Source organism: Pseudophryne corroboree, chromosome 3 (assembly GCF_028390025.1).
Source record: "Pseudophryne corroboree isolate aPseCor3 chromosome 3, aPseCor3.hap2, whole genome shotgun sequence".
NCBI classification, from domain to species: domain Eukaryota; kingdom Metazoa; phylum Chordata; class Amphibia; order Anura; family Myobatrachidae; genus Pseudophryne; species Pseudophryne corroboree.
This window is the reverse complement of record NC_086446.1, coordinates 309141901-309160444: the sequence shown is the minus strand read 5'-3', so window position 1 is coordinate 309160444 and position 18544 is coordinate 309141901. Positions and strand designations below refer to the sequence as shown.

Genomic DNA, 18544 nt, shown 5'->3' with positions numbered 1-18544 from the left:
CCAAGCCTCAGTTAGATTTTTGTGCCCGACCGAGCAGGGTGCAATCTAGGGGGCTCTCCTGAGCTTCTTAGAAAAAGTTAGTTTTAGGTTTCTTATTTTCAGTGAGACCTGCTGGCAACAGGCTCACTGCATCGAGGGACTAAGGGGAGAAGAAGCGAACCTGCCTGCTTGCAGCCAGCTTGGGCTTCTTAGGCTACTGGACACCATTAGCTCCAGAGGGACCGAACACAGGCCCAGCCTCGGAGTCCGGTCCCAGAGCCGCGCCGCCGGCCCCCTTACAGAGCCAGAAGCAAGAAGAGGTCCGGAAAATCGGCGGCAGAAGACATCAGTCTTCAACAAGGTAGCGCACAGCACTGCAGCTGTGCGCCATTGCTCCTCAGGCACACTTCACACTCCGGTCACTGAGGGTGCAGGGCGCTAGGGGGGGGCCCTGAGCAGCAATAAAAACACCTTGGCTGGCGAAAATACATCACATATAACCCCCAGGGCTATATGGATGTATTTTAACCCCTGCCAGAATACAGCAAAACGCGGGAGAAAAGTCCGCCGAGAAGGGGGCGGAGCCTATCTCCTCAGCACACTGGCGCCATTTTCCCTCACAGCTCCGCTGGAAGGACGTCTCCCTGACTCTCCCCTGCAGTCCTGCACTACAGAAAAGGGTAAAAAAGAGAGGGGGGGCACTAATTGGCGCAGTTTGATAATATCAGCAGCTATAAGGGGAAAACACATTATATAGTGGTATCCCTATATATATATATATATATATATATATATATATATATATATATAGTGGTATCCCTATATATATATATATATATATATATATATATATATATATATATAGCGCTCTGGCGTGTGCTGGCATACTCTCCCTCTGTCTCCCCAAAGGGCTAGTGGGGTCCTGTCCTCTATCAGAGCATTCCCTGTGTGTGTGCTGTGTGTCGGTACGATTGTGTCGACATGTTTGAGGAGGAAAATGATGTGGAGGCGGAGCAATTGCCTGTAATAGAGATGTCACCCCCTAGGGAGTCGACACCTGAGTGGATGGGCTTATGGAAGGACTTACGTGACAGTGTCAGCTCTTTACAAAAGACGGTTGATGACATGAGGCAGCCGGCTACTCAGCTTGTGCCTGTCCAGGCGTCTCAAAGGCCATCAGGGGCTCTAAAACGCCCGTTACCTCAGATGGCAGACACAGATGCCGACACGGATACTGACTCCAGTGTCGACGATGAAGAGACGAATGTGACTTCCAGTAGGGCCACACGTTACATGATTGAGGCAATGAAAAATGTTTTACATATTTCTGATAATACAAGTACCACTAAAAAGGGTATTATGTTTGGTGAGAAAAACTGCCTGTAGTTTTTCCTGCATCTGAGGAATTAAATGAAGTGTGTGATGAAGCGTGGGTTTCCCCCGATAAAAAACTGATAATTCCTAAAAGGTTATTGGCATCATACCCTTTCCCGCCAGAGGATAGGGCACGTTGGGAAACACCCCCTAGGGTGGATAAAGCGCTCACACGCTTGTCTAAACAGGTGGCACTACCCTCTCCTAAGACGGCCGCCCTTAAGGAACCTGCTGACAGAAAGCAGGAGAATATCCTAAAATGTATATACACTCACACGGGAGTTATACTGCGACCAGCAATCGCCTCAGCCTGGATGTGCAGTGCTGGGGTGGCTTGGTCGGATTCCCTGACGGACAATATTGATACCCTAGACAGGGACAGTATATTACTGACTATAGAGCATTTGAAAGATGCATTTCTATATATGCGTGATGCACAGAGGGATATCTGCCGACTGGCATCAAGAGTAAGTGCGCTGTCCATTTCTGCCAGAAGACGGTGGGGGCCCGTCTCAAGAATTTCAGCGCGCAGTGTGCTCACTCACAAGTGGACCCCTGGATCCTTCAGGTGGTATCTCAGGGGTACAAATTGGAATTCGAGACGTCTCCCCCTCGCCGTTTACTAAAGTCTGCTTTACCGACGTCTCCCTCCGACAGGGAGGCGGTATTGGAAGCCATTCACAAGCTGTATTCCCAGCAGGTGATAATCAAGGTACCCCTCCTGCAACAGGGAAAGGGGTATTATTCCACGCTGTTTGTGGTACCGAAGCCGGACGGCTCGGTGAGACCTATTTTAAATCTAAAATCCTTGAACACTTACATACAGAGGTTCAAATTCAAGATGGAGTCACTCAGAGCGGTGATTGCGAACTGGAAGAAGGGGATTATATGGTGTCTCTGGACATCAAGGATGCTTACCTCCATGTCCCAATTTACCCTTCTCACCAAGGGTACCTCAGGTTTGTGGTACAGAACTGTCACTATCAGTTTCAGACGCTGCCGTTTGGATTGTCCACGGCACCCCGGGTCTTTACCAAAGTAATAGCCGAAATGATGATACTCCTTCGAAGGAAGGGAGTTTTAGTTATCCCTTACTTGGACGATCTCCTGATAAGGGCAAGATCCAGGGAACAGTTGGAAGTCGGGGTAGCACTATCTCAGGTAGTGTTGCGGCAGCACGGTTGGATTCTCAATATTCCAAAATCGCAGCTGATCCCGACGACGCGTCTTCTATTCCTAGGGATGATCCTGGACACAGTCCAGAAAAAGGTGTTTCTCCCGGAGGAGAAAGCCATGGAGTTATCCGAGCTAGTCAGAAACCTCCTAAAACCAGGCCAAGTCTCAGTGCATCAATGCACAAGGGTCCTGGGAAAAATGGTGGCTTCCTACGAAGCAATCCCATTCGGCAGATTCCACGCAAGAACTTTCCAGTGGGACCTGCTGGACAAATGGTCCGGATCGCATCTTCAGATGCATCAGCGGATAACCCTGTCACCAAAGACAAGGGTGTCTCTCCTGTGGTGGTTACAGGGTGCTCATCTTCTAGAGGGCCGCAGATTCGGCATTCAGGACTGGGTCCTGGTGAGCACGGATGCCAGCCTGCGAGGCTGGGGAGCAGTCACACAGGGAAGGAATTTCCAGGGCTTGTGGTCAAGCCTGGAGACATCACTTTACATAAATATCCTGGAGCTAAGGGCCATTTACAATGCTCTAAGCCTAGCAAGACCGCTGCTTCAAGGTCAGCCGGTGCTGATCCAGTCGGACAACATCACGGTAGTCGCCCACGTAAACAGACAGGGCGGCACAAGAAGCAGGAGGGCAATGGCAGAAGCTGCAAGGATTGTTCGCTGGGCGGAAAATCATGTGATAGCACTGTCAGCAGTGTTCATTCCGGGAGTGGACAACTGGGAAGCAGACTTCCTCAGCAGGCACGACCTCCACCCGGGAGAGTGGGGACTTCACCCAGAAGTCTTCCACATGATTGTGAACCGTTGGGAAAAACCAAAGGTGGACATGATGGCGTCCCGCCTCAACAAAAAACTGGACAGGTATTGCGCCAGGTCAAGGGACCCTCAAGCAATAGCTGTGGACGCTCTGGTAACACCGTGGGTGTACCAGACGGTGTATGTGTTCCCTCCTCTGCCTCTCATACCCAAGGTACTGAGAATTATAAGACGGAGAGGAGTAAGAACTATACTCGTGGCTCCGGATTGGCCAAGAAGGACTTGGTACCCGGAACTTCAAGAGATGCTCACAGAGGACCCGTGGCCTCTACCTCTAAGAAGGGACCTGCTCCAGCAAGGACCCTGTCTGTTCCAAGACTTACCGCGGCTGCGTTTGACGGCATGGCGGTTGAACGCCGGATCCTGAAGGAAAAAGGCATTCCACATGAAGTCATCCCTACTTTGATTAAAGCCAGAAAGGATGTAACCGCAAAGTATTATCATCGCATTTGGCGTAAATATGTTGCGTGGTGCGAGGCCAGGAAGGCCCCTACAGAGGAATTTCAACTGGGTCGATTCCTGCATTTCCTGCAAACAGGAGTGTCTATGGGCCTAAAATTGGGGTCCATTAAGGTTCAAATTTCGGCCCTGTCGATTTTCTTCCAGAAAGAACTGGCTTCAGTTCCTGAAGTTCAGACGTTTGTCAAGGGGGTACTGCATATACAGCCTCCTTTTGTGCCTCCAGTGGCACCTTGGGATCTCAATGTGGTTTTGGGGTTCCTTAAATCACATTGGTTTGAACCACTCACCACTGTGGACTTAAAATATCTCACATGGAAAGTGGTAATGCTGTTGGCCTTGGCTTCGGCCAGGCGTGTGTCAGAATTGGCGGCTTTATCCTATAAAAGCCCTTACCTGATTTTTCATACGGACAGGGCAGAATTTAGGACTCGTCCTCAATTTCTCCCTAAGGTGGTTTCAGCGTTTCACCTGAACCAGCCTATTGTGGTACCTGCGGCTACTAGGGACTTGGAGGACTCCAAGTTGCTGGACGTAGTCAGGGCCCTGAAAATATATGTTTCCAGGACGGCTGGAGTCAGAAACTCTGACTCGCTGTTTATCCTGTGTGCACCCAACAAGCTGGGTGCTCCTGCTTCTAAGCAGACTATTGCTCGTTGGATTTGTAGTACAATTCAGCTTGCACATTCTGTGGCAGGCCTGCCACAGCCAAAATCTGTAAAAGCCCATTCCACAAGGAAGGTGGGCTCATCTTGGGCGGCTGCCCGAGGGGTCTCGGCTTTACAACTTTGCCGAGCAGCTACTTGGTCAGGGGCAAACACGTTTGCTAAATTCTACAAATTTGATACCCTGGCTGAGGAGGACCTGGAGTTCTCTCATTCGGTGCTGCAGAGTCATCCGCACTCTCCCGCCCGTTTGGGAGCTTTGGTATAACCCCCAGCATCCACTAGGACGTCAGAGAAAATAAGAATTTACTTACCGATAATTCTATTTCTCGTAGTCCGTAGTGGATGCTGGGCGCCCATCCCAAGTGCGGATTGTCTGCAATACTTGTACATAGTTATTGTTAACTATATCGGGTTATTGTTGTTGTGAGCCATCTATTCAGAGGCTCCTCTATTATCATGCTGTTAACTGGGTTCATATCACAAGTTGTACAGTGTGATTGGTGTGGCTGGTATGAGTCTTACCCGGGATTCATGAATCCTTCCTTATTGTGTACGCTCGTCCGGGCACAGTATCCTAACTGAGGCTTGGAGGAGGGTCATAGGGGGAGGAGCCAGTGCACACCAGGTAGTCCTAAAGCTTTACTTTTGTGCCCAGTCTCCTGCGGAGCCGCTATTCCCCATGGTCCTTACGGAGTTCCCAGCATCCACTACGGACTACGAGAAATAGAATTATCGGTAAGTAAATTCTTATTTTCTCTTACGTCCTAGAGGATGCTGGGGACTCCGTAAGGACCATGGGGTATAGACGGGCTCTGCAGGAGACATGGGCACTATAAAGAACTTTAGACTGGGTGTGCACTGGCTCCTCCCTCTATGCCCCTCCTCCAGACCTCAGTTAGATCCTGTGCCCAGAGGAGACTGGGTGCATTACAGGGAGCTCTCCTGAGTTTCTCTGAAAAAAGAATTTTGTTAGGTTTTTTATTTTCAGGGAGCACTGCTGGCAACAGGCTCCCTGCATCGTGGGACTGAGGAGAGAGAAGCAGACCTACTTAAGTGATAGGCTCTGCTTCTTAGGCTACAGGACACCATTAGCTCCAGAGGGAGTCGGAACGCAGGTCTCCCCTCGCTGTTCGTCCCAGAGCCGCGCCGCCGTCCTCCTCACAGAGCCGGAAGATAGAAGCCGGGTGAGTATAAGAAGAAAAGAAGACTTCAAGGCGGCAGAAGACTTCAGATCTTCCCGGAGGTAAGCTGCGCGCCATTGCTCCCACACAACACACACTAGCAGGCACGGATGGGTGCAGGGCGCAAGGGGGGGGGTGCCCTGGTGGGCAGCAATATAAACCTCTAAGGCTGGCATAGGAGTATTATAGGCTGTGGAGGCAGTAGTTATATAAATCCCCCGCCAGTATTCTAAAATTGAGCGGGACCGAAGCCCGCCGCTGGAGGGGGCGGAGCTTGGTCCCACAGCACTAACCAGCGCCATTTTCTCCACAGAGCACTGCAGAGACGCTGGCTCCCCGGACTCTCCCCTGCTGAACACGGTGACACAGGGCTAAAAAGAGGGGGGGGGGGGCACTTGTGAGGCGCAGTGAGTATATTATACATAATTATATAAAAAAGCGCTATATATTCTGGGAATTTGTTTTCCAGTGTCAGTTGGCGCTGGGTGTGTGCTGGCATACTCTCTCTCTGTCTCTCCTAAGGGCCTTATTGGGGGACTATCTCCAGATAAAAATCCCTGTGTGTGTGGGGGTGTCGGTACGAGGGTGTCGGCGTGTCTGAAGCGGAAGGCTCATCTAAGGAGGAGGTGGAGCAGATGATTGTGGTGTCTCCGTCGGCAACGCCGACACCTGATTGGTTGGACATGTGGAATGTTTTAAATGCAAATGTGACCTTATTGCATAAGAGGTTGGACAAAACAGAGTCCAGGGAAAAAACATAGTCAATCCATGGCTTTAAATGTGTCACAGGGTCCTTCAGGGTCTCAAAAACGTTCTCTATCCCAAATAGCAGACACAGATACCGACACGGATTCCGACTCCAGTGTCGACTACGATGATGCGAGGTTACACCCAAGGGTGGCCAAAAGTATTCATTATATGATTATGGCAATAAAAGATGTTTTACATATCACAGATGACCTCTCTGTCCCTGACACGAGGGTGCGCATGTATAAGGAAAAGAAACCTGAGGTAACCTTTCCCCCATCTCATGAGCTGAAGGAGTTATTTGAAAAAGCTTGGGAAACTCCAGACAAAAAACTGCAGATTCCCAAGAGGATTCTTATGGCGTATCCTTTCCGTGCACAGGACAGGGTAGGGTGGGAATCCTCGTCCAGGGTGGACAAGGCTTTAACGCGCTTGTCCAAGAAGGTGGCGCTACCGTCTCCCGACACAGCAGCCCTCAAGGATCCTGCTGATCGCAGACAGGAGACTACCTTAAAATCTATTTATACACATACGGTGGCTTTACTCAGACCGGCAATAGCATCGGCATGGGTATGTAGCGCGGTTGCAGCTTGGACAGATACCTTGTCCGCTGACATTGAGACCCTAGATAGGGATACCATTTTATTGACCTTAGGTCACATTAAAGACGCAGTCTTATATATGAGAGACGCTCAAAGAGACGTTGGGCTGCTAGGTTCAAGAGCCAACACCATGGCGATTTCTGCTAGGCGAGCCCTGTCGACCCGCCAATGGACGGGGGATGCCGACTCAAAAAAGCATATGGAGGTTTTACCTTACAAAGGTGAAGTTTTATTTGGGGAAGGTCTCGCGGACCTGGTTTCCACAGCTACCGCGGTTAAATCTACTTTTTTGCCTTTTGTTCTCCCACAGCAAAAGAAAACTCCACAATATCAGATGCAGTCCTTTCGGTCGCATAAGTCCAGAAGAGGTCGGGGCTCATCCTTCCTCGCCAGAGGTAAGGGTAGAGGGAAAAGAACGCCTGCTTCGGCTAGCTCCCAGGAACAGAAGTCCTCTCCGGCTTCTACTAAATCCACCGCATGACGCTGGGGCTCCACTGAGGGAGTCCGCACCGGTGGGTGCACGTCTTCGACTCTTCAGCCAGGTCTGGGTTCTGTCAGACGTGGATCCTTGGGCGATGGAAATTGTATCCCAGGGCTACAAACTAGAATTCGAAGAGGTGCCCCCTCGCCGATTTTTCAAATCGGCCTTGCCAACTTCTCCCCCAGAGAAGTCAGTAGTGTTAGCTGCAATTCAAAAGCTGTGTCAACAGCACGTGATTGTCACGGTTCCCCTAATCCAACAGGGAAAAGGGTACTATTCAACCCTGTTCGTGGTCCCGAAGCCGGATGGCTCGGTCAGACCCATTTTAAATCTGAAATCCCTAAACCTGTACTTGAAAAGGTTCAAATTCAAGATGGAATCGCTTCGGGCAGTGATCTCCAGTCTGGAAGGGGGGGATTTTATGGTGTCACTGGACATAAAGGATGCATGCCTTCATGTCCCCATATATCCTCCTCATCAGGAGTACCTGAGATTCGCTGTACAGGACTGTCATTACCAGTTTCAGACGTTGGCGTTTGGGCTTTCCACGGCCCCGAGGATTTTCACAAAGGTGATGGCGGAGATGATGGTGCTCCTGCGCAGGCAGGGAGTCACAATTATCCCGTACTTGGACGATCTCCTGATAAAAGCGAGATCGAGAGATCAATTGCTGAAAAGCGTGTCACTCTCCCTGAGAGTGCTACAACAGCACGGTTGGATTCTAAATCTGCCAAAGTCGCAATTGATTCCAACGACTCGACTATCATTCCTAGGCATGATTCTGGACACGGAACAGAAGAGTGTTTTTCTCCCAATGGAAAAAGCCCAGGACCTCCAGAACATGGTCAGAGACCTGCTAAAACCAAAGAGAGTGTCAGTTCATCAATGCACTCGAGTTCTGGGAAAAATGGTGGCAGCCTACAAGGCCATCCCCTTCGGCAGGTTTCATGCGAGAACATTTCAGTGGGACCTTCTGGACAAGTGGTCGGGTCCCACCTTCAAATACATCAGAAAATAACCCTGTCCCCCAGGGCCAGGGTGTCTCTCCTGTGGTGGCTGTAGAGTGCTCACCTTCTAGAAGGTCGCAGGTTCGGCATTCATGACTGGGTTCTGGTGACCACGGACGCGAGCCTCCGAGGATGGGGAGCAGTCACACAAGGAAGGAATTTTCAGGGACTGTGGTCAAGCCAGGAGGCTTGTCTACACATCAACATACTGGAATTAAGGGCCATATACAACGGCCTACGACAAGCAGAGAATCTTCTTCGCGACCTACCGGTTCTGGTTCAATCGGACAACGTCACAGCCGTGGCTCATGTAAACCGCCAAAGCGGGACAAGGAGCAGAGTGGCAATGGCGAAAGCCACCAGGATTCTGCGCTGAGCTGAAAATCACGTAAGCGCTGTGTCAGCGGTATTCATTCCGGGAGTGGACAACTGGGAAGCAGACTTCCGCAGCAGACGCGATCTCCATCCAGGAGAGTGGGGTCTTCATCAAGAAGTCTTTGCAGAAATAACAAGTCTTTGGGGACCTCCTCAAATATACATGATGGCATCACGCCTCAATAAGAAGCTTCGGAGATATTGTGCCAGGTCAAGGGACCCTCAGACAGTAGCGGTGGACGCCCTGGTGACACCATGGGTGTCTCAGTCGGTCTATGTGTTCCCTCCTCTTCCTCTCATCTCAAAAATATTGAGAATCATAAGACGGAAAAGAGTATGGACAATACTCATTGTTCCAGGTTGGCCTCGAAGGGCCTGGTATTCCGATCTTCAGGAGATGCTCACAGAAGATCCGTGGCCTCTTCCTCTCAGGGAGGACCTGTTGCAGCAGGGACCCTGCGTGTTCCAAGATTTACCGCGGTTACGTTTGACGGCATGGCAGTTGAACACCGAATCCTAGCGGGGAAGGGTATTCCAGAAGAAGTCATCCCTACTCTGATAAAGGCTAGGAAGGAAGTGACGGCGAAACATTATCACCGTATCTGGAGGAAGTATGTATCTTGGTGTGAAGCCAAGAATGCTCCTACGGAAGATTTCCACTTGGTATGTTTTCTCCACTTTCTACAGACAGGAGTGGATATGGGCCTAAAGCTAGGCTCCATTAAGGTACAGATTTCGGCCCTATCTATATTCTTCCAAAAGGAATTGGCTTCTCTCCCAGAAGTCCAAACTTTTGTAAAGGGAGTGCTACACATCCAGCCTCCTTTTGTACCCTCAGTGGCACCATGGGACCTTAACGTGGTGTTACAGTTCCTAAAATCTCACTGGTTTGAACCTCTTCAAACAGTTGAATTAAAGTTTCTCACTTGGAAAGTGGTCATGTTGTTGGCCTTGGCATCTGCAAGGCGGGTGTCCGAATTGGCGGCCTTATCTCATAAGAGCCCGTATCTCATTTTCCATGAAGATAGAGCAGAGTTGAGGACTCGTCCTCAATTTTTGCCTAAGGTGGTGTCATCTTTTCATATGAACCAACCTATTGTGGTGGCTGTGGCTAAGGGAGACTTTGAGGATTCCAAATCCCTTGATGTAGTCAGGGCCTTAAAAATTTACGTAGCCAGGACGGCTCGGGTTAGGAAAACAGAGGCACTGTTTGTCCTGTATGCAGCCAACAAGGTTGGCACTCCTGCTTCTAAGCAGACTATTGCTCGCTGGATCTGTAACACGATTCAGCAGGCTCATTCTACGGCCGGATTGCCGTTAACAAATTCAGTAAAGGCCCATTCCACTAGGAAGGTGGGCTCTTCTTGGGCGGCTGCCCGAGGCGTCTCGGCTTTACAGCTTTGCCGAGCAGCTACTTGGTCGGGTTCAAACACTTTTGCAAAATTCTACACGTTCGATACCCTGGCTGAGGAGGACCTCATGTTTGCTCAATCGGTGCTGCAGAGTCATCCGCACTCTCTCGTCTGGTTTGGAGCTTTTGGTATAATCCCCATGGTCCTTACGGAGTCCCCAGCATCCTCTAGGACGTAAGAGAAAATAAGATTTTAAACCTACCGGTAAATCTTTTTCTCCTAGTCCGTAGAGGATGCTGGGCGCGCGTCCCAGTGCGGACATATTTCTGCATGACTTGTATATAGTTATTGCTTACATAAGGCTTATGTTACAGTTAAGATCAGTCGTTGGCTGATACTGTTTTGTTCATACTGTTAACTGGTTGCGTATAGTCCAGGTTATACGGTGTGGATGGTGTGGGCTGGTATGAATCTTGCCCTTAGATTAACAAAAATCCTTTCCTCGTACTGTCCGTCTCCTCTGGGCACAGTTTCTCTATCTGAGGTCTAGAGGAGGGGCATAGAGGGAGGAGCCAGTGCACACCCATTCTAAAGTTCTTTATAGTGCCCATGTCTCCTGCGGAGCCCGTCTGTACCCCATGGTCCTTACGGAGTCCCCAGCATCTTCTACGGACTAGGAGAAAAGATTTACCGGTAGGTTTAAAATCTTAGTCCGTAGAGGATGCTGGGCGCCCGCCCAGCGCTTCGTTTTCCTGCATTGGTTTTATAGTTCAGTACTGCCTGGTTCCTAGGTAAGTTCTGCGTTATTTACTGTTTCAGTACAGTTTCAGCTTTTGCTGAGTTGTTCCGGCATGTTGGCCGGATTTGCCTGTTGTGTGAGCTGGTATGAATCTCGCCACTATCTGTGTAATTCCTTCTCTCGAAGTATGTTGTCTCCTCGGGCACAGTTTCTAGACTGAGTCTGGTAGGATGGGCATAGAGGGAGGAGCCAGCCCACACTATTAAACTCTTAAAGTGCCAATGGCTCCTGGTGGACCCGTCTATACCCCATGGTACTAAAATGGACCCCAGCATCCTCTACGGACTATGAGAAAAGGATTTACCGGTAGGTATTTAAAATCCTATTTTTCCAGGAAAGGTTATTGAGAAAGTGATTGCAACTCAACTAGAAACCTGCCTGTCAACCCTTGACAGTTATGATCCATTCCAGTCAGGATTCAGGAGATGACATAGCAGTGAAACAGCCCTGGTGTGTGTGCTTAATGATCTACTAATGGCAAGAGACAGAGGTGACTGTTCAATCTTAATCCTTCTGGGTCTGTCTACAGCATTTGACACAGTGGATCATGCGACTGTAATTGAGCGCCTGAAGAATTTCTGTGGTCTGGATGGCACAATCCTTAGCTGGTTCAAATCATTTCTCACTGGCAAGTCACATGGAGTTTCGTCTGGAGTATACTCTTCGTCACCAGTGCCATTGACTTGTGGTGTCCCACAGGGTTCTATACTATCCCCCATGCTTTTTGCAGTATACATGCTACCACGGGGTGAAATAATCAGACATCATGGCCTGGTCTACTACTGCTAAGCAGATGATACACAACTGTATCTGTCCTTTGCTCTGGGTACTGAGAACCCAATAACAACCCTAAATGGCTGCATAGCTGAGCTCCAGGAGTGGATGAGTGCCAGTTGGCTGAGACTGAACCCTGATAAAACAGAAGTCGGACAAGACAGCATAGCCAACTGACAGGAGTTGCGCTTGGGGGTTCAGAACTACAAAATACTGAACATGTGTGGAATTTTGGTTTTGTCCTTGATAGTAGCCTGACACTTAAACATCAGGTGTCAACCACAATTAAATCCTCATTCTTTCATCTGAGGCAGATAGCCAGAATCAAGCACTTAATTCCCTCAGAAGACCTGCCTAAAGTCATACATGCATTTGTATGATCACACCTAGACTACTGCAATGCCCTCTACCTTGGTCTCCCAGCAAAAGAATTGCATTGCTTGCAGATGGTACAAAATGTAACTGCCATACTATTAACCAACCAGCCCTGTTCCAGCCACATAACACCTATTCTCTACTCACTGGCTACCTGTAAAAATGGTAGCCAGTGAGTAGAGAATTCCTTACTGTCCCACTCGATTACTACAATGTGTAGATGAAGGACTACTAACAGTACCTAGAATCTCACTGAATTCATCTGGGGTCGAGCTTTCAACTTTGTGGCTCCGACTCTATGAAAATCTCTTCCCCGCACAGTGCGAGAAGCCCCACTCTAGAATACTTCAAAAAATAGACTAAAGACTTACCTATTTACTCAAGCATTTCCCTAATATCTACTGTTAAGCTTGTTTTGTATTTCTCGAACGTCCTAGAGGATGCTGGGGTCCACATTAGTACCATGGGGTATAGACGGGAACTATAAGAGTTTGAGTGTGGGCTGGCTCCTCCCTCTATGTCCCTCCTACCAGATTCAGTTTAGAAAATGTGCTTGGAGGAGCCGGTCACAGTTAGGTTAGCTCTCCTGAGCTTTCCTAATAAGTTTAGTTTTAGAGGGTTTTTTTTATTTTACAGGGAGGCTGCTGGCAACAGCCTCCCTGCAGCGTGGGACTAAGGGGGGGAGCAGTGTTTGCCCTGCGGGGTCTGAGCCACTGACTCCGCTGACTGGACACTGAGCTCCAGAGGGGCTGATCGGTCTCCACCGCAGGGGAACCGCTCACCCCAGCAGCATGCCGCCGACCCCTTACAGAGCTGAAGAAAGTGGTGAGTTAGTCACCGACCCCCCCCCCCCTAGCAAGCGGGGGGCCGGTGTGAAGATGGCGGCAACAGGGGAGGGAGCGCGGTAGTAATCGTGCTCCCGGAAGGTACCATAGGCACACTGTGCGGTGCTGTGAGGGGTTCCCTGGGCCAGCGCTTACTCCTCACTTTTGGTCAGCAAGCCTGTCGGGCCCCTGGGATCCCAGCCAGAACAACTTCTTAAACCAAATTTAAACTCAGAAGAGCGGGTAGGGGGCAGAGCTTCTCCTCAGAGCGGACCTGCAGCGTTCCAGCGTCATTTTCCTGCATGCTGACAAGCTGAAGGAAGATCCTGATCCCTCCGCAGCAGCTCCAGTTTACTGTAACGGTACCAGCGGGTTGTAGAAGGGAGGGGAGGCTGAATACTTGACATGCAATCAGGTTAGCACTAGTGATGAGCGGATTCGGTTTTACTCGGTTTTACTCGGTTCTCAAAACCGAATCTTATTGGCTATCCAAAACACGTGACATCAGTGAACCAATAAGATTCGGTTTTGAGAACCGAGTAAAACCGAATCCGCTCATCACTAGTTAGCACTGGTTTAGCACGGATTCCAGCAAGGGAACCAGAGTGGTTTTCCTCTATCAGGACTTGAATTTCTCAGATTTCTGACAGGGTTGCCAGTAATGAGTCTGCAATCCAGTCCTCGTGGCTGTGTGGCCCTTGTCAGGTACTTCGGGTCACCCCACAATATAACCCCACAAACGTGCGCTTGTGCAGGTAACATAGGACGACACAGATACCGATTCTGACACTACAGATGGTGATGGGGATGTGTTGCGGGGGTCCGCATCTCTTGCAAGGGGGGTACAGTTGTTGATAGAGGCTATCAGGGATGTGTTAAATGTTAATGAGAACTCACCTGAGCAGGTTGAGGAGGCTTTCTTCACTGAAAACAAGAAAGCAGCGCTAACCTTCCCTGCGTCAAAAGAGCTGAATGCTATATTTGAAAAGGCCTGGGTAAACCCTGAAAAGATGTTTCAGATTCCTAAGAGGATTCTGGTAGCTTTTCCTTTCCCTGAGGAGGATAGGAAAAAGTGGGAAAACCCGCCTATTGTTGACGCATCGGTATCCAGACTCTAAAAGAAGGTGGTTTTACCGGTACCGGGGATCTACCGCCTTAAAGGAGCCGGCAGACAGGAAATTTGATAATACTCTGAAATCAGTGTACACTGCTTCAGGGGCCATATTACGTCCCACTATTGCTAGTGCATGTATTGCAAAGGCAATAGCGAAGTGGTCGGCTGCCTTGATGGAGGATTTGGATACGATGGATAGTGGTGAGGTTGCATTGTATTTACGCAACATTCATGATTTTGCAGGTTTCCTGGTAGAATCCATGAAAGACCTGGGTTCCATAGCGTCGGGAATTTCTTCCATGTCTGTTTCAGCTCGTCGGGGACTGTGGTTGGCCGACGCGGAATCCAGAAGAAATGTGGAGTCGCTACCCTATACAGGCCAAGCTCTCTTTGGGGAAGCCCTAGACGCGTGGATTTCTACCGCTACAACGGGTAAGGAGATCATTCTCCTCAGCTATGCAGCAGTCCATTCGGCCCAACAAGACCAGAAAGGCCAAGTCATCCAATACCTTCTTCAGGGGAGTTAAGGTTAAGTCCAGGAAACCTGCCGCTGCAGGTTCCCAAGAACAAAAGCCTGCTTCGGGTACCCCTAAGTCCTCTGCATGATGGTGGACGGGAGGGCCCGGAGGTGGGGCCTGTGGGAGCGAGACTCGGACAGTTCAGTCAGGTCTGGGTCTCGTCCGGCCTGGATCCCTGGGTGGTAGATATTGCATCTCAGGGATACAGGCTGGAATTTCAAAGTCTCCCTCCTCATCGTTTTTTCAAGCCGGGCTTACCAACTCTGTTGCAGGACAGCACAGTGCTACAGGATGCTGTCCAAAAGCTGGTGGAGGCGCAAGTTATTGTGCCGGTACCACCGCACATGTTGACAAATGTTTTCGTGGTACCGAAACCGGATGGTTCAGTCAGGCCTATCCTGAATCGAAAATCGTTGAGCCCCTTTCTAAAGGAGTTCAAGTTCAAGATGGAGTCTCTCAGGGCGCTGATAGCAGGTCTGGAAGAGGGGGAATTCCTGGTATCCCTGGATATCAAGGATGCGTACCTTCACGTTCCGATCTGGTTGCCGCATCAGGCTTATCACCGATTCGCATTGCTGGACTGTCCTTTTCAGTTCCAGGCTCTACCGTTCGGCCTCTCCACTGCACCGAGGGTGTTTACCAAGGTGATGGCGGAGATGATGATGCTACTCCGAAAGCAGGGTGTAAACATCATTCCTTATCTGGACGATCTCCTGATAAAGGCATCGTCCAGGGAAAGGTTGCTCCAATCCATTGTTCTCACAACACGGCTGCTTCAGAGTAATGGGTGGATTCTGAATTTTCCAAAGTCACATTTGGAGCTGACCTGGAGATTGTCGTTTCTGGGAATGATCCTGGATACGGAAGTACAGCGGGTGTTCCTTCCGCGGGTCAAGGCGTTGGTGATCCAATCCATGGCCCGGGATGTCTTGAAGCCACCCCGGGTGTCGGTTCATCAATGCATTCGACTATTGGGAAAAATGGTGGCTCTCCAGTACCGGAGGTTTCATTCTCTGACCTTCCAACTGGACCTCCTGGACAAGTGGTCGGGATCTCGCCACCACATGCATCAGAGAATTCGTCTGTCACCAAGGGCGAGGATTTCACTCCTATGGTGGCTCCAATTGCCTCACCTGCTGGAGGGCCGAAGGTTTGGGATTCAGGACTTGGTCCTGCTAACAACGGATACGAGCCTCTGGGGCTGGGGAGCAGTCACTCAAGGGGTGACCTTCCAGGGAAGATGGTCAAGCCTGGAAGCTGGCCTGCCCATCAACATCCTGGAACTAAGAGCCGTCTACAACGGTCTTCTTCAGGCGGCCCCTCTTCTAAAAAAAAACCAGGGCCATTCAGGTACAGTCGGGCAACGTAACAGTGGCTTACATAAACCGACAGGGCGGAATGAAGAGCAGGGCGGCGATGTCAGATGTCACAAAAATATTCCTCTGGACGAAAAAGCACGCGTTGGCGCTGTCGGCCATCTTCATTCCGAGAGTAGAAAACTGGGAAGCAGACTTCCTCAGCAGACACGATCTCCTTCCAGGAGAGTGGGGCCTCCATCCGGAGGTGTTCAGGGAGTTAACATATCTTTTGGACCTACCCCAAATTAAGATGATTGCCTCTCGTCTTAACAAGAAGCTTCAGCGTTATTGTTCCAGGTCGGGGGACCCTCAGGCAGTGGCGGTGGACGACCAGGTGTCTACATGGGTGTTCCAGTCAGTGTACGTGTTTCCACCACTCCCACTCATCCCAAGAATCCTAAAGCTCATAAGGAGAACAAGGGTTCAAGACTGGCTTGGTACGCGGACCTCCTGGATCTACTGCAATTAGAGCCGAGGCCTCTTCGGGAGGGCCTGCTGCAGCAGGATCCGTTCGCCTATCAAGACTTACTGCGTTTGACGGCATGGAAGTTAAGCGCCTGATTCTTGCTCGGAAGGTTATTCTTAAAGGTGTTTCTCTAACGTCCTAGTGGATGCTGGGGACTCCGTCAGGACCATGGGGAATAGCGGCTCCGCAGGAGACAGGGCACAAAAGCAAGCTTTTAGGATCACATGGTGTGTACTGGCTCCTCCCCCCATGACCCTCCTCCAAGCCTCAGTTAGGTTTTTGTGCCCGGCCGAGAAGGGTGCAATCTAGGTGGCTCTCTTAAAGAGTTACTTAGAAAAAGTTTTTAGGTTCTTTATTTTCAGTGAGTCCTGCTGGTAACAGGCTCACTGCATCGAGGGACTTAGGGGAGAGATTTTCAACTCACCTGCGTGCAGGATGGATTGGATTCTTAGGCTACTGGACATAGCTCCAGAGGGAGTCGGAACACAGGGCTCGCCCTGGGGTTCGTCCCGGAGCCGCGCCGCCGACCCCCCTTGCAGACGCTGAAGATGAAGAGGTCCGGAACCAGGCGGCAGAAGACTCTCAGTCTTCATCAGGTAGCGCACAGCACTGCAGCTGTGCGCCATTGTTGTCAGCACACTTCACACAGCGGTCACGGAGGGTGCAGGGCGCTGGGGGGGGGCGCCCTGGGCAGCAATGTATAATACCTGTATGGCGAAAAATACATCACATATAGCCCTTGAGGCTATATGGATGTATTTAACCCCTGCCAGATATCTAAAACTCCGGAGAAGAAGCCCGCCGAAAAGGGGGCGGGGCCTATTCTCCTCAGCACACAGCGCCATTTTCCCTCACAGAAAGGCTGGTGGGAAGGCTCCCATGCTCTCCCCTGCACTGCACTACAGAAACAGGGTTAAAACAGAGAGGGGGGGCACTGATTTGGCGATATGTATATATATTAAAATGCTATAAGGGAGGAACACTTATATAAAGGTTGTCCCTGGATAATTATAGCGTTTTGGTGTGTGCTGGCAAACTCTCCCTCTGTCTCCCCAAAGGGCTAGTGGGTCCTGTCCTCTATCAGAGCATTCCCTATGTGTGTGTTGTATGTCGGTACGTGTGTGTCGACATGTATGAGGAAAATATTGGTGAGGAGGCGGAGCAAATTGCCTGTAATGGTGATGTCACTCTCTAGGGAGTCGACACCGGAATGGATGGCTTATTTAGGGAAATTACGTGACAATGTCAACACGCTGCAAGCCGGTTGACGACATGAGAGGGCCGGCGAACAAATTAGTATCTGTCCAGGCGTCTCAAACACCGTCAGGGGCTGTAAAATGCCCATTTACCTCAGTCGGTCGACACAGACCCAGACACGGACACTGATTTCAGTGTCGACGGTGAAGAAACAAACGTATTTTCTTTTAGGGCCACACGTTAAGGGCAATGAAGGAGGTGTTACATATTTCTGATACTCCAAGTACCACAAAAGGTATTATGTGTGAGGTGAAAAAACTACCTGTAGTTTTTCCTGAATCAGATAAATTAAATGAAGTGTGTGATGATGCGTGGGTTTCCCCCGATAGAAAATTATTGGCGGTATACCCTTTCCCGCCAGAAGTTAAGGCGCGGTGGGAAACACCCCTCAGGGTGGATAAGGCGCTCACACGCTTATCAGAACAAGTGGCGGTACCATCTACGGATAGGGCCGTACTTAAGGAGCCAGCTGATAGGAGGCTGAAAAATATCCTAAAAAGTATACACACACATGCTGGTGTTATACTGCGACCAGCGATCGCCTCAGCCTGGATGTGCAGAGCTGAGGTGGCTTGGTCGGATTCCCTGACTAAAAATATTGATACCTTTGACAGGGACAGTATTTTTTTGACTATAGAGCATTTAAAGGATGCATTTCTATATATGCGAGATGCGCAGAGGGATATTTGCACTCTGGCATCAAGAGTAAATGCGATGTCCATATCTGCAAGAAGATGTTTATGGACACGACAGTGGTCAGGTGATGCAGATTCCAAACGGCACAAAGATGTATTGCCGTATAAAGGGGAGGAGTTATTTGGGGTCAGTCCA

General features: G+C 50.0%; 1 protein-coding gene across 3 annotated transcripts in view; it reads left to right on the top strand.

The window, feature by feature from the left end:
* The window catches only part of DNAJC7 (DnaJ heat shock protein family (Hsp40) member C7), a 207660-nt gene that overhangs the window by 152770 nt on the left and 36346 nt on the right, over positions 1-18544 (top strand). The window lies entirely within an intron of this gene.